The 21,442-nt window shown below is 49.7% G+C and overlaps 1 long non-coding RNA gene across 1 annotated transcript in view; it reads left to right on the top strand.

Annotated features, from left to right (window-relative positions):
* LOC138915816 (uncharacterized) overlaps positions 1 to 16,198 on the top strand; it is a 36,330-nt gene extending 20,132 nt beyond the window's left edge. Inside the window, exons 3-5 of the long non-coding RNA XR_011422129.1 lie at positions 11,551 to 11,633; positions 12,298 to 12,408; positions 15,019 to 16,198. This is a non-coding gene — a long non-coding RNA (uncharacterized lncRNA). The remainder of the gene's footprint in view (positions 1 to 11,550; positions 11,634 to 12,297; positions 12,409 to 15,018) is intronic.
* Positions 16,199 to 21,442: the final 5,244 nt, after the last annotated feature.

Here is a 21,442-nt window from a genome sequence, read left to right as displayed (position 1 = left end):
GCATGGCTTGACAAGCGGTGTGTATGTCCACACCTGGGATCCGAACCAGCGAACCCCGGGCCACTGAAGCAAAACGTGCGAACTTAACTGCTGCGCCACTGGGCCAGCCCTAGATGTCACCCTTTTAAAGTGCACAATCCAATAGTTTTTAATATACTCACAGAGTTGTACATCCACCAACACTCTCAAATTGCAGAACATTTTTATCACCCCAAAAAAGAAACTCCACTTCCATTAGCAGTTGCTTCCCATTTCCCCCTGCTGCCAGCCCCTGGAAACCACTAATTTACTTTCTGTCTGTGGATTTGCCTATTCTGGACATTTCATGCAAGTGAAATCATATACTTGGTAGCCTTTTGTGTCTGGCTTCTTTCACTTAGCATAATGTTTTCAAGGTTCATCCTGTTGTAGCTTGTGTCAGTACGTCAGTTCTTTTTATTGCCACATAATATTCCATTGTATGGATATGCTACAATTTATTTATCCATTCATCAGTTGATAGACATTTGCATTGTTTCTACTTTTTTGGCTATTGTGAATAACACTGCTATGAACATTCCTGTGTCAGTTTTTGTGTGAGCGTATGTTTTCAATTCTCTTGGATATATATGTAGGAGTAGAATTGCTGGGTTATATGGTAACTCTATGTTTAACTTTTGAGGAACTGCCGAACTGTTTCCTAAGGTGGCTGCACCATTTTATATTCTCATCAGCAATGCACGAGGGTTCCAATTTCTCCACATCATCCTCAACAGTGGTTATGGGCCATCTTTTTGATTATAGCCATTCTAATGGGTGTGAAGTGGTATCTCATTGTGGTTTTCATTTGCATTTCCCTAGTGACTAAAGATGTTGAGGAGGCATTTATTTTTATCATTTAAAATAATCTTGACTACAGGAGCACAGCAGAACTACTTGAGGAGCTTTACAAGATACTACCTGGGCTTCGCACCACTTCAAGTGGTGAAAATATTTGCCAGGATGGTCTATTGATATTTGGAATGTAATGGGAAGCCAATTCAAAATGGCTTAAACAATAAGGAAAATTATTATTTCACATAACAAGTACAAGGCCAGGGGATTACAGAGTTGTTTGATACAACCACTCAGTACGATCATGGAGCTCTAACTTCCTTTTTTCGACTGTGCCACCCCACATGCCCATTTTGTCTGCGCGCATGCTGCCTTTGTGGAGCAAGATGGCAGCTGGAATGCTGGGCGGTCCATCTGAACCTGAAAATGTCCACTGGAAGAGAAATCTTCCTGAGAAGCCTCTAGCTGTCTTTTCTTATATCTCATTGGCCTAGAATTGTATCACATGCCCAGATTGAAACCAATCACAGGCAAAAAGAAATGGGAATTCCATGTATATGGTTGATTCGAAGTGAGATTTACTGCCTTCCTAAATGGGAACTAAATGGGAGTTCTGCTAACAGGGAAGAATGGAGAAGTGGATGGTAGACAGGCAGCTAACCGTCTCTGTTGTGTAGCCACCGGCTACAACATTATGAGGATGAAAAAATTAGGTTGAATCTTGACATTGCTGCTATTGGATCATTGACGCAACACCAATTTCATCTGGTTCAACCGAATAATTTCCAGTGCCATTTTGACAGACTGGGCTGAGGAGTGGGGAGGGGATCATATTGGCTCCAGGTTTTAGTTCAATCACTTCCTATAGCTCATAGGATGGGAACCACTTAACTTGATTGACACCAGTAAATCAGACCCTTACCAGTGAGAGGAATTTGAGTAAGACACGATCTCATTTGATTTCTTTCTCTCTTTCTTGGCACATCTCAAATGTTAGGAAATGTTTCCACAATTCCGAGGCCCAAAGCATTTGTCCCCGTGCACAGGCTGATGAAGCCTGTGTTTTATTTGTACAGACTTAACAGTTTGTTGAATTTTAATTTTGAACAATTAAATCACAGACTGCATTAGTCTGTTTTCATTTAAAAACATTTAAAGATTTCAAAGACAGAGTGACTTTGTACCTTCTGTTTTAGGGGTCTTTTAATCTAGACAGACTTTGAGAAGTCTGAAATAAGCCATTTAGTATGCGGATATGAACAGGACGGTTTTAAGACTGGGCCGCCCTTGAATTATACAGAGCTATGCACAGAGCACATTGGAAGATGTTAACCTTTCTCTTTTTTTAGTTTTAAATTTGCGTATTTTTAAAATAGGTAATGTATTCACATAGTACAAATTCAGAAGATACAAAAGTTATAGTGAAGTCTCCTCCTACAGCTGTTCCTCAGCCACCCAGTTCTCTGCTCCCAGGACAACTGCTGCTAGAAGAAAATTTTTATGCATATTCAAACCATGCCTTTCCCTGCAAATGTTAGCATACTTTACACACTCTTCTGCTCTTTTTGTTTGTTTGTTTTTTACCTAACAGGCTATTTTTGAGACCATTCCAAATTGGTATATAGTGCACATCTTCATCCATATTTTTATGGCTGCGTAATATTCCACTGGATGGATGTACCACATTTCTTTAACCAGTCCCCTATGGATGAACATTTAGGTTGTTTTTATGGACCCTATTTGATCTGTTACGGCCAGTGCAGTAAAGAATAACTTTATACATAGGTCCTCACACATGTGTAAGCATATCCCGAGGGCAAATTCCCAGAGAAGAATTGCTGCATCAAAGGGTGAATATTTTCATAATTTTGATAAATAATGCCAAATTGCCCTCTATTACAGAGAGGTTGCAGCAATGTAAACTTTCACAGCAATGCATGAGAGCACTTGCCTCCTCACAAGTGGCAGCTTTCCAGCAGAAAGATGCCTAAGGCTGCCTGCCCCCTGCACTTTCCATCTGGGTGCGCGGGCAGGACATCGAAAGGAGCAGGACAGTGCTCATGAAGTGGTATTAAAGGAACAAAAAGAAGGATACAAATCCAAACTGTGTAAAAATTTTGGGGTGCATAGAAAAAATGGAAAGACATAATTAAAATATTAACAGTACTTATTTAAAGTCTTTATACTTTTCTACAATTAGCTCTGGTTCTGTTTATAATCAGAAGACAGTATTAAAGTCACTGCTGCTGCTGTTGTCCTTGGGTTAGGAATCTCTTTCCCTTGGAAGAGATTCTCAGAGGAGCTCGCTCTCTGCAAAGCCCTCCTTAAAGGGAGCCCCCACCTCGGTTCCATTTTAGGCTGAGCACCTGCTCTTTCCTGTGTCTCCTTTGCTTGGTCAGAGATGTCAAGAAGCTGGAGCAGCAGCCCCAACTCATCCGCATAGTCTGGCAAATGTACCCAAACTGAAATTCCAGTGGGAATATCCCTTACTTTTTTTTCTTTTAATTGTTCTGGTTTATCAATTTCACTGATCACAGTGGGGTTTCGTCTTGCTTTCTAGCTTTTCCACCATTGTGGTTTCTGTTTTTCACTAAGACCATTAAAATATTTCTGAACACCAAAAGACCACTCTATCCAGAAAAAGACCTGCTCATCAGCTAACAGTCGTTGGGTGCCCCAGGCCGTTCATCCCCAGCCTGGGCGAGGGCAGTATATTGGGAGCTTTTTCTCTGGGAGGTGACTGAGCCCCTGGCCCTGTCCGCACTCACTCTGCATAAAGGCTGATAGCTGTTGCAATTTTCTCTCTGAATCCCACTCCTTTTGTTGACTTTCAGAGGCTTAGATTCCAAAAAAGGGAATTTGAAAGTGCTGCTGAATTTAGATGCATTTTACTAATTTGTTTTTATTATGCATAGAAATATTGGTATAAAAGGTGTTTCAATTATTTTCTAAGGGAGGGACCTATGCATTCTCCGCGGCCACAAAGCTTTTAAATGGAGTTATTTTTCTCGGCCTATAATCGTTCCCCTTTTAAGTACCCCAGCAGAAAAAGTAAGTTTACTGCTCCTCGCACAATGGGCCTCTTCACTTTTTGGGTTTGGGAGACCTGGGTGACCTACGAAAGTTAATTAGAAGGTTAACAAAGACGAAGACAGAGTCGAATCCATCGCCTCTCCTTCAGCCAAAGATGTCATCCATTAATTAGGGAAATCGTTAAGGTGGCCTTTACAGAATCCATAGAAAGTCTGCCGTTGGCGGTCGACAGTTTTGATCAGATTTTCCTCTTCCCCAATAATGCTATCCTTAATAGTACGACAAGCAGAGGGCCGGGGTGGGGAGGGGAGGGGGCCGGAGCGGGGAGGGTGTGTTTCAGCAACATTACAGTTAACCAGCCGCTGATTGTGACGGCTTTGATTCTCAGGCTGCCCCGCATACTTGCTCCATGATGTAATCCTTATTGAACCTGGAAGCCGGGCGAGCGGGAGGGAGGCGGCGAAGCCTGCTCCCGCCTCGCAGCCACAGGAGGCCCTGGGAGCGAGGCGCGCGGCCCCCGGGGTGGGCTGCGCCGGCCGGGGGGACGCCCTCTCCGCCCGCGGGTCCGCGGCTCCGGCCGCCGAGGGCGAGGGCAGCCGGGCGCGGGGCTGCGCGGGGCGGCGGTCCGCAGGGGTGGGCGCCCGGCCCGTTTTCGCTGCTTTGAGGAGGAAGATTTCTCGCTTCCCGTTGATTCTCTGCCGCCAAAACAGCAGCTCAACTAAGGAAAAACTTCAGTCTGACCAGCTCTTTGCCATCTTGAGAACCACATGGCTGATGGAAAGATTTGGTGGTGATGGCATAGACACGACCTCTCCGCCATCCCGTTTCTTGCCTCTTCTCATACGTGTTTGAACCTAGAATTGCTGATTTAGGCAGTTAGTAAAGCCTTCAGGGTTTCAGTTTTGGTATTATATATTTAAAGGTGCTGTTAATTCTGCATATGGAATGCCTTTATTTTTTAACGGGAAACTTTTTATTTTGCGCCATTTAAACCATTTTTAAGTGTGAGGTTCAGTGGCATTAAGTACATTCACATTGCTGTGCAACCATCACCACGGTCCATCTTCTCAAACTGAAACTCTGTTGGCAGGGTGGGACTTGTTTCTGAAACTATGTTGCAGAGTTGGATCCACGGTTTTTTAAGGTTATCAGTAAATTCTCTTTAAGGAATGAGCATCTTTGAAGGCGTTGGCAGCTTTTGCAAAGTTCTCCTTCATGGCAAAAGCTGGAACAATAGAATGTGGCTCTTGTTTACCATGGAAAACATTTCTATGTGCTTTTGCCTCTGGTTGGACTGATACTGAGCAAATACTGCACAAAACCCACACAGACTGTAAATTACCATTTTAGTTCGCCTTATTTACCCTATGCCAGAGTGGGTGAGAGTTGCTGTCCCTCAGAAAAAACGGTCACTCTCAGCTCTTAGCATCACCATGGAAAGGACTAGAACTACTATCCTAAGTATGCAAAGTCCTATCTGGTGACCCCACCCACACCCAGGCGCTGGTTTCTTCCTCAGCTAGGGTGGAGAGGAGTTTCTCTCCCCCTCATCCTCTCAGCCTCCTCCTTCTCCCCACCCCACAGGGAAGCCCAACTCCATGGCCCAGGCCAGAGGCCCTCCCTGCAGCCCCTTTAGCCGAGTCATCCCTTTTTTCCTGGCTGTGGGCATAGCACTGGGCAAAATGAGGGAGTGACATGCCCCCAACTTCCCAGAAGAAAAAAGTAGCAACTACAAAAAATCAGCTAAATGATTAAAAGTGCATGGAATCAAAAGTACCTAAATTATGAAACATAAACCATAGTTCTATTTGCCACCAACACCGAAGTTTAAAACCTCACCATTCCCATATCCAAAGGATCTCTGTTTCCCCCAAAAGCTTTGTGTCTTTGATTTCAGTTTTATCGTATGTGCACTTGGCACCTACATTGTTAAATTGCATGATATTTGCTTGCTGTTACAGCCGGCAGTGCATTTAGGGCCCTCAACTAATTAAGAGACTCTCAGTGGTTAGTTGGTGCTGGCCTTGGTCTGGGTCATAAAGCACTCCCATGTGGCTTCTCTGCCCAGCTAAGTTTGCTGGCTGAGGTACCTCATCTGTCCACCTTGACTGCATATCAGAGTCACCCCAGGAGCTTTTAAAACTCCCAAGAGAAGCTGCACTTCCGACCAATGACATAAGAATTTCTGGGGGTGGGACTAGAGTGTGGTATGTTTTGAAAGTTTCCCAGGGGCACTAATAAGGTGATTTATGAGGATGAGAACTGTGATCATTTATTTTATGTGTCAACTTGACTGGGCCATGGGGTGCCCAGATATTTGTTCAAACATTATTCTGGATGTGTCTGTGGGGGTGTTTATTGGATGAGGTGAGCATTTGAATCATAGACTGAGTAAAGCAAATGGTCCTCCCTAATGTGGGTGGGCCTCATCCAATCAGTTGAAGGCCTGAATAGAACAAAAAGGCTGAGTAAGAGAGAACTCCTCCTGCATGACTGCCCTTGAGGTGGGACATCAGTTTTTTCCTGCCTTCGGACTTGAACTGACACATGGCTCTTCTTCCCAACATCTGGTGAGATCTTGAGCCACCAGTCTTTGGACTGGAACTACATCGTTGGCTCTCCTGGGTCCAGCTTGCTGACTGCAGATCCCTGGGACTTGTCAGCCTCCATAATCACAGGAGCCAATTCCTTATAATAAATCTCTTTCTATATAGATATACATCCTATTGGTTCCGATTCTCTAGAGAAGTCTGACAAATACAGATTTTGGTACCATGAACTGGGATGCTGCTGTATCAAGTACCTAAGAAGGTGGAAGTGGCTTTGGAACTGGGAAATGGGTGGAGGCTGGAGAGGTTTTGAGGTGCATGCTATAAAGTCTATAGTGCCAGGAAGGGACTGTTGTTAGAAATGCGGGTGTTAAAGCCAATTCTGGTGAGGGCTCAGAAAGAAAAAAGGAGAGCTGGAGAGAAAGCTTCCATCTTCTTCGAGAACACATAAATAATCACGAGCAGAATGTTGGTGGAGACATGGATGTTGAAGGCCATTCTGGTGAGATCTCAAGTAGACATGAGGAACAGTTTATGGGAAACTGGAGGAAAGGGGATCCTTGTTGTAAATCAGCAAAGAATTTGGCTGAACTCTGTTCTACTGTTTTGTGGAAGGACAAGCTTTCAAGCAATGAAATTGGCTATTTTGCAGAGGAGATTTCTAAGCAAATTATTGAAGGTGCAGCTTTATTCTGCTTATCGTAAAATGCAATAGGAGAGAGATGAGTGGAAGAAGGAATCCTTAAGCAGAAAGGAACCAGAATTTAAAGATTTGGAAAATTTCCAGCCTAACCATATTGCAGAGAATGAGGAAGGTGTTCTGAAGAGAACACTAAGGGTGTGGCTGAATAGCCCTTTGATAAGGAGATTAACGTGGGTGTGAACCATGGGCTCAATCAGCCATCTCAGCAGAAGCCAGAAATAGAGATGGGATTATACCATCAGAAAGACTGCCAACTTCAAGAAAATGGGACAAATGAAGAAAAGCTGCTAACATGGGTTATCCTTCAAGAAAAAGGAAGAATGACCCCAAGGTGATGCAGAGATCACTAGGGCTGGCACTCCTACCACAGGCCCAGGGGGCAAGACTGTTTCCCCCTTGATTTCAGAGGGCGGGCTCTTGAAGACAGCCATGGTGGGGGCCCCAGCAGACAGCTGAAGGAGTGGGGCTGCCTGCAGAGCCTTGAGGGTGACACTGCCAGCCCCGTGGTCCTGGAGGTCAGTGAATCAAACCAAAGAGGATTGTTCTCGAACCTTAAGCTCGAATGGAATTTGCCTTGCTAGGTTTTGGACTTGCTTGGGACCCATCGTCCTTTCCTGCTTCTTCCTTTTGGAATGAGAATGTCTGTTCTCTGCCTGTCCCACCATTGTGTTTCGCAAGCACAGAAGTTGTCTGGTTTCATAGGTTCACAGGGGAGAGGAATTTTGCCTCAGGATGAATCGCACCTTGAGTCTCACCTGTATCTGACTTGGATGCTATTTAGATGAAACTTTGGACTTTAGACTTTAGAGTTGATGATGGAGTGAATTAAGATTTTCTGGGCCGTTGGGATGGAGTGCATGTGTCTGCGTGTGAGAACAAGAATTTTGGGGGGACAGGGGTGGAATGTCATGGACTGAATGTTCGTGTCCCCCCTCTCTCCCCAAGTCCATATGTTGAAGCTCTAACTCCCAATGTGACTATATTTGGAGATGGGGCCTGTGAGCAGGTGATAAAGGTTAAGTGAGGTCACAAGGGTGGGGCCCTAATCCTATAGGGCTGCTGCCCTTATAAGATGAAAAACTGCCGTCAGAGCTCTCTCTTCCACATGTGAGGACGCAGAGGGAAGGCAGCCACCTATAAGCCAGGAGGAGAGCTCTCAGAAGAAACCAAATGCACCAGCACCTTGATCTCAGGCTTCCCAGCTTCCAGAACTGTGAGAAAATAAATTTCTGTTGTTCAAGCCACACAGTCTATGGCATTTTGTTATGGCAGCCTGAGCAGACTAATACAAGAGCCATATAAGGGAGATGCCCATCACTGCCCCCACCTGACCCCCTCTAAATAATACGCCCTGGCCTGCCCCGTGGGCCACATGCTCCTGTGTCCTCAGCTTATTGGTCAGGGGTGAGCACCTGACCCAGGAGACTCCATTCATGGGCCCCTGAAACATTTCTGGCATAAACCCCACAAATGAGAGCTTCATTTAGGTTCAGAAGATCTTCTTTTGAATTGTAGGTCTCTGGGGATCACTCATGTTAGGATGAGTTAGCTGGTCGGGAAATGTTAATACCTACCTGAAAAGCACTTTCCAAAAAGGAAAGAAGAGGCCTAAAAAGACTGTAGCGGTTCGGACCTTTCAGAAGCAGGGTCAGGGTGGGAATGCAGGACACCCGTGGGGAGGGGTAGGAAGCAGGTGAGGGTGGAGAGACGGACGGGTACAAGACAGACTCGGTTGGCAGGGCAGTTTCCCCAGGACTTCTGATCATACAGACTCTACCCGCTTTCCCATCCACTTCATCCTGAGGGTGGCCTGTGTCATAATTGTCTTAATCAAAGCCAATTTGATGGTTAGGATGAAAGACCCATTCAAACCTACTTATGTACTGGGGGAGAGGGTGGTGGTTATTGGATGGGTACAGGGGAAGTGTAGCTAGACTTCTTGGGAAAGTACAGCCCATTTCCTCCTCTCCCTCTCTCTCTGAGGCCCTTGTGGTAGTTCACCTTGTGCTGGTCCACAAGGTAGGATGGGCCTGGCAGGGGGTTTAGGTCATCAAGCATCTACTGAGGAAACGCATGCTGAAAATTTCTATTCAGATTGTTAGAGATGTCCAAAAATACCTTTTTTTCTATTTTAAATCCTAAATAATTGGATCTAAATTTGGATTAATGGGTACACTGGGGAGTGAAGTATTCTGACTCATTTTCTGATAAAAATCTTTGTGTTAACCAGAATTATTTTATTTATTTATTTATTTTTTTGGTGAGGAAGATTGGCCTTGAGCTAACATCTGTTGCCAGTCTTCCTCTATTTTGTATGTGGGTTGCTGCCACAGTGTGGCTTGATGAGCAGTGTGTAGGTCTGTGCCTGGGATCCAAACCTGTGGACCCCGCGCCACTGAAGCAGAGCGTGAAATTAACCACTATGCCACCAGGCTGGCCCAGAAAATACTTTTATTTAAAAAAAAAAAGACTTCATCGGAAAATGTTTCTAAAATGTTTACTTTCCTCTCTTTGTAAGATACTGACAATATGTGCTCCCTCTTGGCGACATGTGAGTCATGAGTTTCAGGAGCAGTTCCCGTGGAAGAGGTCCAGGGAGCAGTGGAGAAGGAGCTGGGTTTTGGGAGTTGGAACACCCCCTTCATCCCAGCTGTATGGTCAGAGGAACCTCTGGCACGTCACTGGGCCTCGAGCCCTACTTTCCTCATATGAGAAAGAGGAAGTGGACGTGGCAATTCTTGTCTTTTCTTTGTATCTCAGGGGTAATTGCTTTAAATTTATATGTGAAATTAATTAGTAAATTGAAAGTGTAAGTTATTATTTCAGCCCTTGGCATATGGGACTTGCTCTATAAATGTTTGCTGAATGACTTCTATGTTGCGAACTCTCCATGTACAAGGTGTAGGAAATTGGGCTGAATCTGTGCAAATTCCAGGCCATGTTCTGAAAAACTGAAGTTAGTTTTACTTTATACTAAATTCCTCATAGGAGCTAGTTCTGTTGGTTTCTTCTTTAACAAAGTGAGATTTAGGGGTAAAAGTCAGGTAAATTGAGGGTTCCATCCACTGAGTTCAGGTTTAACCGGGCTGCTACTATACAAGGAAGTCATTAATAATGTATTCGTTTTTTTAAACTCATTCAACAAATATTTGCCAAGGGCCCTGGGGATGTGTGTTGAACAGAAACAGACATGATCCCCGCCCTCCTGGAGCTGACAGTCTGGTACTCGAAACACCCTCACACAGCCAAGAGGCCCTGGGGAGGTGCTCCACCTTCTGACCAGTTTTCTCAGTCCATGCAAATGCCATTTTTGACCAGGGCCTGGGAGCAGGTGGGAGAAGGAGCACAAACACCAAGATCGTCAAGATCCAGCAGTCCAGAAGAAGGCTGGGGCCTGAGTCTAAATCCCACATAGAGATTCGGAAATCTCCGCCCTTGGCCGGGGTGGGGAAGTTTTTGTTCACTGAGGCTGGAGCACGCTCAGTGACTCTGTATATGACACTATCCAAGCGCCATGTCCTGGCTTAGCTTCAACCTGACAAGCGCTGACACTTTTTGAGAGCCTGTTAAGGGTCAGGCACTGTGTTGGATACTGGCCATGTTTCGTCTTTAATCCTCATACCAACCTTGCAAGGTAGACACTATTATCATGCTCAGTCTGCAGACGAGGAGACCGCGGCTGCAGAGAACAGGGCCACAGTCACAAGAGATGCTTACACCTGAACTAAACCTGTTCTGTCCTACTTGAGTGCCCCCCCCTTCCTGCCAAGCCACACAGGGCCTTTGCTCTTTCCCAGACAGAACAGTGGGGGCCTTGTGTTTCTATCTCCTGCCACAATGGGGGGAAAGTACACATTTTTCACCATATCAAAGGATAATGATAACATCTAATATTAATTGAGCAATTACTATGTGCCAGACAATAATCTAAGCTCTTTACATGTATTAATTCATTTAATCCTCACATACCTACGAAGTGGTTACTCTTATTATTTAATATTATTTATCTATTATTTTACAGATGAGGAATTGAGACACAGAGAGGTTAAGCAATTTGTCCAAGGCAGCTCAGCTAGTATATGGCAGAGGCAGAGTTTAGAACCAATTTGTCTGGGTCCAGAGCTTAAAATTTGTCATTCTGTCCAAAAGAAATACACTATTTTCAATATCTATTGCAGTTTTCTTAAATTGGTGAAATAAAGATCGCCAGAATGGGAGTGACCTCTCTGTCCTCAATCCCCCATCCCCGTGAGCAGAAGATCCAATTCCATCCATAGATTGATTGCACGCTTCTATCATTGTGCAGTGTACAACCCATACAACTGTATGCAACAGCCCTGAATTCCATCCACTGTGAAATGGCACATGACCAAAAAAATGTACCACGTATTCTAAATCTGAGACTTCTGCCTAATTTAGTTTCTGTTCCCAAACGCATATTTTTTCTCATAGATTTGAGAGTTCTCTCAGAGTTAACAGCACTCCGTGAGAAGAGGAATTGAAGGAACCTAGGAGCATTTTCTTTACCAGCTCAGGCAAGTAACTAAAAAATCAAAAATTAATTTTGAAAAACATTAGGTTTCAGATCTCCCCTCCCACTGACTGGCTATTTGGGTAAATTGGGCAGTGGCCTCACTGATCGGGCACCAACCTCCGTGGCTCAGTTAGGGGCAAGGCGGGGGCAGAAGGCAGCAGGAAAGTGGGGCATCAGACTGGCAGATTCTAGCTTCAGCCCTGGAGGAACAGCCTCCTTCTTTCTGCCTCACAGAGACACAGGAGAGATGGCTGAAGCAGACTGACGTCCTCAGATAGAGACCTAGCTTGTGGCCAGGAACCATTAAGGATGCTTGATAACTACTAATCAAATGAATTAGGTGCACAATATATAATTACCAATGTTCTACTTTCCCCCTGTCTTTGCTGTACTACTGGAAAAAGTTTCCATGGCAGTTGGTTTGTATAAGCAAAAACCAAAATTAAATTAAGAGGTCACACGCCAGTAGCAAAGACAAAATCAGGAAAACATTTTCTCATCAGAAACGGCGAAGAAATCGGGGCTTTTATATAATAGCGAAATTAGGGTTTGGATGGTGGTATTCTTCCAACCAACTTTTCACAAATATTTCCTGGAACAGGCCCAAAGACTGAATCCTAATTTAGCCTATTCTTTCTCAGATGTAATTGAATTCACTTGTTTAGGTTTCTGTCTCCCCCACCTTCCATCGGGTGGCAGGGGGAGAGCTGCTTGGCTCTCAGCGGCACCGGCACCGGCACTGGTGAGGACGTCTCTTCTCCAAGGATCCCCCAGAGGTACCCCGGGCTCTAAGTCCTTTCTCCTCCCATCCCAGGAAAATTCCTGGGTACCCTTCCCTCCCTCCTGCCACTCACCAACTCCCCCCAGTCCCTAAAGTTACCCTCCTATGAAAATGAACGATCCCATCAGCTGGAGAGGAGAGTATCTGAAAAATATCTTCTGGGAGGAATCCAGTGTGAGAAAATATGAAGAAAGGTCTAGAATCCTTCAGTGAAATCACTTAACGATTGCAAGAGCTGACCCTGAGCTCAAGCAACAGGCATTCCTTGCAGAGGAGGGATTCACGCATCAGTAGAAGGAGGAGAGATAGCTTTTGTTGTTGTTTGGGGCCGGGGGAGAGGGTTTAGCAGGGCACACATCAGGTTGGAGTGAAAATCTCCAAGGACGCACTGGTTCCCACGTTACCCTCGACGACAATGGCAGGCCTTCGGTTTGGCATCTCCTTAGCCTGAAGACACGAAAGCCATCTCTACAGGGAGGATGTGACTTGCCAAACAATTCCCCCAACCCGCCTGGACACCCCTCATGCTCCCGGAGTGCTCCCTGGCAGGTTGGCTGGCTGACCTGGCTTCAGAGTTTAACAAATGTTAGCTTCCATGCCTGCTCCCTGAGGCTAAAAAAATATTCAGATGAAGGCACAGCAGGGAAAGGTAAGAAACCATGTTTCTCACCTTTCTCTTCTTGGATGGAAGTTAAGAAGTTAGTTTTTGAAAAGGAATTTGATTTGGATGCAGAAACATAAATAAAAAGACTTCCCCTTCTGCCTTTGGGGATTCTTTTCCACTATCTTTGTCAGAGGCTAACCAAGGTGGTTTGGAGCATGCACACACACTCACACACACACACACACATACGCACACATGCAAGCATGCACACCCCAGCACGCAGCAGTCTCTGCTCTTGTACTCACATTTCATCCCCGAGGACGTGCAGGCCTCCAGGACAAGAACCCCACAGTCACTGGGCAGGAGAGTTTGGTGGGCAGCCAGGGGGCGGGTGGGCCCCCGTCTGCTCTCCATGAGTGGTTCTTTAGCCTGAGTTAGCAGGAACCAGAGTCTGTGTGATTTCGGCCCTGGCGTCCCAGAATCTCGTTGTCTCCTCTCCAAGTGCAGCCTCCTACGTGCAAGGAGGGAATGCAGGCTTCTTTGAAACAGGCTTCTCAGAGCAGGAGCACAGGGAGCCAAGTGTGAAGGGTGTCAGCAGCAGTGACACGCCCTGGGGGAAGATGTGGGACCAGCTGGGCTCCGAGCCAACAGCAAGAGAGGCTACTGGCTGCTGCAAGACAGAGGCATTCTCCCAAGAGCCTGCTTTTTCTGGGACCATCTTTTGTCATTTTAAAGTGGTGCCTTCACCACTGGTCTTGCCCTGGCCCCAGAGCCTGCATTAATTTTCCTTCATTAAGGTATTCCTTCATAATCAAGTCATTCTCATACAAATGGTATTATTTAGGCCTCATATCCCATAAATTAAGTGTCATTGTCCCCATTTTATTGATGAAGAAACCAAGGTTTCAGAGTGGTTTCAGTAAGGTGTCCCCCAAGGTCAGGCTGTTAGACAAGAAGATGAGAAGTTGCAGCCTCGCGATCTTCAGTTCTTTCCCTGGCACATCTTTAGTGAATGGACAAATGTGTGCTGTACTCCCAGCATGGAACTAGTATCAATTAGGTTCTGCAGAGAATCCAAAGACACTGGGACTTGGTTCCTGCCGACCTGGCACCTACAACCTGGTTAGCCGGAATTAAGAGAGAAGGACGCGCTGGATGGCACCCGGGCAGTGAGTTATTGGTTCGCTTATGCACTCAGCGAAGGGTTCTTGAGCAGTACGTGCCAAACACTGGGATAGGAGTAGAGGACACAAAGGTGAAGAGGACACAGTCTCTATTCTCAAGAAGTTCAATCTAGAGAAGGGATTTTCACTGGCCAAAACTGTTCCGTGGCTTCCAGGGTAAAATCCAAAATCCTTGACGCGGCCCACATGGCTGTAGGAGATCTGACCTTTGCCCCTCTCTCCAGCCTCACTTTGCTCCACCGACACTGGCATTTGCTGAGCTGCTCCAACAGGCTAAGCCTCCTTCCTTCCTTGGGGTCTTTGCACAATGGGATGGCTTCACAGAAGCGTCATTTGAGCAGGGTCTTGAAGGATGCATAGGAGATTTCCAGGCAGAAAGGGATGGGGGAGGGGGTGAAATTCCAGGTGGAAGAGTTTGAGTGGGGAGGAGACTTAGTGAGCAAGAGACTGGGGCAAGTTTCATAGAAAAGGCAAAACGTTCTTGGTACATAACTGATATTCCATAACTATCTGTTGAATGGAGCAGGGCTGGGAAGCCTGGGGATGGGCAGAGCTGGCAGGACCACATAAGCAGAGGCTGGGGAGGGAGTTGGGAGCACCTGAGCATGGGAGGGGCAGAGAAGCCATCTAAGAGGCAGGTTGAGGAGGTGGGGTGAGGAGCTGTGGGAGGGTGGGTGCTCAGTAGGAGGGGATGGGAGATCTGAACCCATCAAGCAAGCTCAGCTACTTGCTCTGTGACCTTGGACAAGTCACTTCTCTGGGCCTCAGCACTTGTGAGGAAGATGGCATAGGTAATCTCTAAACCTCTCCTTTCCAGGTGAAGTGTGCTCTTTAAAGATCGAGTGATGACACGGAGCTGCAGAAGCCAGGATGGATGCCAGACACTGGAAAAGAGAAGGAAATCCCAGGAGGAAAGAGGGAGCCTCTGCAGCAGGCAGGGCTGTGGAGAAGGACTTGAGGCTGGAGGGGAAGCCAGGGCCGAGGGCCCTGCCCAGGGAGGGGTGAGGGTGGGGGGAAGGCTGCAGCCTGTGACCCAGGGGGTCCCGCCAGGACCAGATCCAACCCCAACGGCATTTTCTAAGACAATCTGACTTTTCCTCACTCCTACCCTCATCTCGAGTCTAAAATGGGGGCACCAGGCCCCCCATCATGGGGGGAAGGCTGCTGTGGCCAGTAGAAGTGAGGGCCAGGTTGAAAGAGTAAGGAAGGACGGAAAGTACTGGAGGGGCTTTTGGGACAGTCCAAATGACAGGACAAGCCCCTCACCCGCGTTTTCTTCTCTAGTGACCCCATTCTGCTCTATGGATGTCACTTGTTTCTCTCTCTTTTTCTTTTTTGGAGCTTTTGGGGAGGGGGAGCAAGGCGAGGGAGGTGGGAAGAGACTTTTTTTCACATGAGTCCTCAGAATTACAGTTCACAAACTATTCAGTAAACTGACCGGCCTCAACCTCCCTTCAACGGCCTAATCTAAGGGGTGGATCTATGTGTTTTGTTGCTTGTCAGGAACAATCGCTGCGCGGCCCATTACATTTACAGCACGTCGCCCTTTAATTGGTGTAACACGCTGAGGCCTGAAAGGAGGAGAGGCCCACAAAAGCGCCCGTGAATGAGCCTTGACTCGCACAAAAACACCCTGCAGAAGTTCAGAGCTGGCCACTAACAAGGAGGTAGGGAGTTAGTTTGAAAAGGGGGTGAAGTTCAGAAATGTGTCACCTTGAGGAGCCTCCCATCAAAGCAATGGTCGCATTGACAAGCTGCGAAGAAAAAAAGTTAAACCTTCACGGCCGAGGACTTTGCCTGCTGGATTCATTCTTTTTAAACTGGACGGGGGTAGGAGAAGGGAGAGTCTTTTTTTTTTCTTCTTCTCTTCCCCACCCTTGTCTCTCTGTTCCCCCTATTTACTCCAGAGAGCCTTAAGAGAAATCGGCTTGAAAACACATACCTCCTACCCCCCTACTAAGATACACTATTAAAAAAAATAAATGTATAAAAAGTCAGGCTGGAGGAGACCGCCTCAGGCCGCGGCGGCTGATTGCAGCCTCTGTGGGAACAGCGTTTCGTCTCTGCCCTCTGCTCCTCCTCCCCCCACTTTCCAAGGCGACTCCCCGCGTCCTGGAGCCGGGGGCGCCGCGGCCTAGGTCCGGGGCGACACGGCGCGGGCTGGACACTGTGCGCAGGATCCTGTGCGGGCGAGGGCACGCGCTTGGGTTCCCTGGTGGCAGAGGGGTCTGGGGCGAACCACACCAAAGCATGTGGGAGCAGGGCTGTGTGCCCGCGCCGACGCAGCTCAGCGGGTCCTGCTCGCGGCCGCCCTGCCCCCGCCCAGGGGAGGGGACCCAGCTTTCCCTCCTCCTGCCTGTCACACCTGGAGGAGAGCCTCCCCAGGCCAAGCGGGCTTCCACGCGTCGATTCCAGTTTGCAAAATAAGGCGTCTCTAGAAGAAGATTCTAGCGTGCTCAGGTCAGGGGTGGGGGTGGGGAACCAGGTCGCACCTTAGGTTCTCCAGCCCTCCACGGGCACCTGCTGGGTCCCTCTCGGGCACCTTCCTTGCTCCAGATGCCCGGAATTTACCCAGTGGTGGCGGTGGTGGGGTGACCTCTCTCAGCCCCCTCCCCTGCATCCTGCCCCTCGCCTTCCTCGGTTCGGGGCTCCCCGCCACACCTGCGCCGGGTGGACCACACCTCGTCCAGTTCCTCAGCGCCTCCTCGGCTCGCCCCCTCCCGCCTTTGTCTGGCGACGGGACCCCCGCCCCTGGCGCTGCTCCTGTGAACCCGCTGCCCCGTGCGGAGGCGGGGGCGCTTTTCAATGCGGCGCCGCAGCCCCCTCCAGATTTGTAATCCGCCAAAAAGCCGCTGATTGCTGCAATCGTTACTTTTCATTAAAAAAACTTAGAAGCAATTTGGGAGAACCCTTCTCAATGAATACATTTACCCCCGAACGGTCTTTATTCTCCGCCTCCACTTGATGAGTTTCTCTGGCACGAATCCGTTCTTACAGGCACAGAATGGGCAATCCCTTGATCCCCGTCAATTGTCATCCCGAGTCGGGGCCACTTTGACCGCCAATAGTGGGGAAGTCAGAGCTAATCCTCAGAAGGAATCACGGGAAAAGAAAAGCAACAATAACCAAGTCAAGCGTAAAAAATGAAAGAGAAATCTCTATTATCACTCACTACATTTCCCAGCTATGTACTGAAAAAATCAGCTCGCTTGTCATTCGAGTCAGACACCCGCACAAGAATATGGGGTCGTGGTGGGTTGGTAGACTCACACGACGTAAGGCGCGATGTTTGAGAGCGAAAGGCCTCTCTTCTGCCTCTGCCAAATCCCCCTCACATCCGCCATAACCATTAAATACAGACTGACTTTATTCTGTATGGGGAGGCCCGGGGGTGGGTGGTGAGGGAGCCCCCAGCTGCTCAGGGATACAAAAAAGGCCCCGGAGAGAGGGATGGGGGCGGGGTGGCAACGCTAAAGAAACGCGCCCCTCGCGGGCATCTCCCGCTCGGGGCCCCGCCGGCGCCTCGGCCTCGCCCACCCGGGTCCAGCCGCCGCCCTGGGCGCCCCCTCCGCCCTTTGCCCACAGCCCCCAGGGCCCTGCGGGCGCGCGGCCTCGGCGCTCCGGTCCCCGCGCGGGCACAGGGGTGCGGCGCACGCGCGCACGGGGTCCGGGGGCCGCCGGCGCCGCGCAGCCCCGCGTCTCCCGCCCGGAAGCCGCGGCCCGGGAGCTGGGGCGGGGGTTGGGGTGTGAGAGGCCCGCGGAGCCGCGGGAGCAGACGCAGCGAGCCCCGTGAGAGTGTGCAAACACTGCCACTTTCCACGCTGACACCTGCAATTATCTGACAGCGGCCTTGATTCCTTTATGCCGCAGCCAAGTGAGGGGCAAAGTTAGTTCTGATGAGGCCGATGCAAAGCGGGACGCGGGGCCCGATTCCAGGCGCGGCCGCGGCCCGTCCGGGAGGGGTGGCCCCAGCATCCGCGCGCTCTCTCTCCCTCCCTCCGAGGAAGCACTTCGAGGTCTGGGGCTGCTCTGGCGCCCGCCGACGCGGGGTCCACAGCCCGAGTGTCCCCAGCAGCGGATTCGGGAGGGCCGCGGGGGACCCGAATCCCACACTCCCTCGGGCAGAGAAAGGGCCGGGCCGGGTGTGGACGCGCAGTCGGCGCCCCTCCCGCGGCCTTTCCGCGTCCGCTGCTCTCAGTATGTTACGAAGCTGGTCTTGGGATGCCTTTTTCTCTACTTTCATTTTCTCTGGGTGGGTAGAGAGGGCCTCCCATGGCCGAGAGGCGAGGCTCTTCTCCTGGTCGCTCCGGGGGCGGTGAGGGAGGGCCACGTGCGCACGAAGGCGTTTTCTCCCCCGCCTCCCGCCCCAGCCCCGGCCGGGTCTCCCGCGGCTCCCCGCTCCTGCCTCGCCCCTGGCACCCAAACCCGTGAAGCCTGTTGCCCTTATCTCTGGGGGAACCTCTCCAGGCTGCCACTTCCCCCCACTCCGCGCCACGCGTATCACACACTACACACACATCACATGTGTACACACGACATACACTGCATACCATTTGCACGAACGTTATCACACTTGTGTATACACAAGCAGAAAAAACGTTCACGCAGCTTACGAAACATATTCACATTTACACAAGACGTGGACTCACCCGCATACACAGTCACACAGACAGGCACACGTTCTTGCACACCCAGGCACACACGGCACAAGCACGCACTCCCCAGCGCTCTCGCAGTGCACACGCACGCTCCCTTGGGAGCCCACGGACTGCCTCCGTCAGGAATGGTAGGTCAGGCAGGGGGCATTAGAGGCAGCCAGCCGGGTAGGGGTCACGGACTTTGGCCCTAAGACCCGGGCCTCCTTGGGGGATCTTCGCCGCCCAGGCAGATACCCCCGAGCTCCCGGCGGGGCGTGCGCGCTGGGCCTGTGCAGCGCTCGCACCCCTCACCCCGCAGGCGCTGCACCAGAGCTGGGGCCTCCCCAGCCCGCCACACCGACCAGGCCAGAGCCCGCGGCGAAGAATGGACAGCGGGACTCGCTCACTGCGGCACCAGACACAAGCCCACGAGCCTCCTTAAGGGCGTGGGCGAGCTGCCCTCCGGTGGCCACGGGGGTGGGGAGTGAGATGCAGGGAAAGAGAGGGTGAGACCCTACTGACCCGCATCCCCACCCAGGTCGGGCAGCCCGGCCTGGAAAGATAGTGTAGAGGGGGAATGGGGGTCGTGATAATCGCCATCTATAAAGTGAGCGAGCCCTCTGCCCACCTCCGGATTGACGTAAACGTGGATCTCCGCTTCGTCCGCGATCTGGAAAGGGTGCTTGCAGAGAGGGCGACATTCTGCAGTCCTAATTAGTGATTTTTGTCCCCTTGTTACTGGGCTCAGCATCTCATGCAAATGAACTCTTCATTTCAGCCACATTACCCCAGCTCTAGAATTAACTGACTCTTATCTTTAATGATATGCCGCTGAAGTTCTCGGAGCCCGGCTAGCTTTTTATCTTGATTACTCTAATCAATAAGAAATGATAGAGTAGAATTATAAACTCTATTGGCTTTTAAATGTTACTGACAAGCCCTCTAGATGCCATTCCCGGTCATTGTTATTTATTAAAATGATCCTCATCCTAACAGGGATGCAAATAGAGAGGTGAACTAGAATAGCTTTGGGACGCGTCTTAGTCCCTGACACCTTTGTCCCCCGGTCCCCAGGGAAGATCCATCGCTGTTTGGTCTTGAGGATGTGGAAACGTTTTTTTTTTTTTAAACCTCTAAAAGAAAATTTCTCTTTTGGAGCTGCAAAAAACAAATTAAGAAACACCAGATTCCCCACCCCATCCAGATAGATAGCCTTAAAGATAGAAGCTTTGAAAAAGGCACTTTGAGACACAGAGCCTCTTGCTCTGGAAATTAATCAAATCTGTAACACAAACGCACACGCACACACACATATACATCCTCCACCTTACTGATACCTACCTCCAGCTCACAACTTTTGCATATCAAGATCGATAGACTTTTTGTATATGGTATGCATGTATAATTTCAGACAGAACTCGGGAAATGCAATTTCCCCCATTTAGTTCTCTTGGGAGAAAAATTGGGCTTGAAACTCCTCCTGTTTGCAGACGATTGCTTCAGCCCCAGCTGGATGGCGGTGGTAGTTGGCCAAGGCGTCAAAGCACTTGGAATGGGAAATTTTTGAGTTCCTAGACGTCCAGCACTGGGTGGGCTGAGACCAGGAGCCTATCCCTCCCGCCTCAGGAGCCCCTCGCCTATACCCGGCCAAGGTCCAGGACCCCACGACTCTCCGGGTCGCACCTCCTTCCCAGGCCCCATCTGCGCAGCACTCTTTCCCAAGAAGCCAAAAAGAGGGCGTGGGGGCATTTCTTCTTTCCTTCTGGCTCGCTGAGAGTGAAAAGTGTTTATGTTGTACGTGAGACACATCCCTTCTCACCCTCGACCAGCATATTAACCCACCCCTCACGCCCAACTTTGGCTCTAAGTTTGGTCCCGGGTGCGGTGGGAGATTTCTGGGTACCTCAGGAGGGCCAGGGGTGGCTGAGAACACCGGGCGTCAACACGCATCAGAATCACGTACAAATTTACTAGCTTTCGTTTAGATCCAATAAAACGCTGTTAAGAGCCCGCTCCGCACCAGGCACTGTGTCAGGAGCGCGACCCAGGCTCCGAGGCGCGGGGAACCTTCTCCTAGCTCGCTGGACCGTCCGCCTCCTCGGCGCTTTGGATGGTTCTCGACATCTGTGGCGTCCAAAGCTCTGAAAGCGCGCGAGCGGGAGGTGCACACACACACACGCGCCACAACTCGGCCTGCGCCTTGCCCAGCAACCCCGTGGGGCGCACCACGACTGTCTAGATGCTGCACGCACAGTCCTACTCGCCCGCCGCTAGGCGACCGGTCCCCCAGCAGCAGCGCGGTCCCTCCCGCTCCCGAAGCTGCGAATTCGGTCCTCTCCTCCCAACCCCGCACCCCAGCACAGCCCCCGGTGCAGCGCGGCGCTCGGGCCCCGCCAGGAGGGGAAGCTGCGCGCTCAGCCTAGCAAAGGCTCCCTGGCCGCCGAGCTGGGAACCGCCGACCGCCCACCGGCGGACGCACCGGCGAGGGGCTGCGCGCGGGGAGCGAAAGAGCTCAAGTCCGCCAAGGCCTCGGTCGATCCGTGGAAGAAGTTGGAAATCGAAGGCAGGCTAAGTCTTTTTTTTTTTTTTTTTAATGGCACGTGG

This window comes from Equus caballus, chromosome 10, assembly GCF_041296265.1.
Source record: "Equus caballus isolate H_3958 breed thoroughbred chromosome 10, TB-T2T, whole genome shotgun sequence".
Classification (NCBI taxonomy): Eukaryota; Metazoa; Chordata; class Mammalia; order Perissodactyla; family Equidae; genus Equus; species Equus caballus.
The sequence above is the reverse complement of the archived record's forward strand: the minus strand, read 5'-3'. Positions and strand labels throughout refer to the sequence as shown.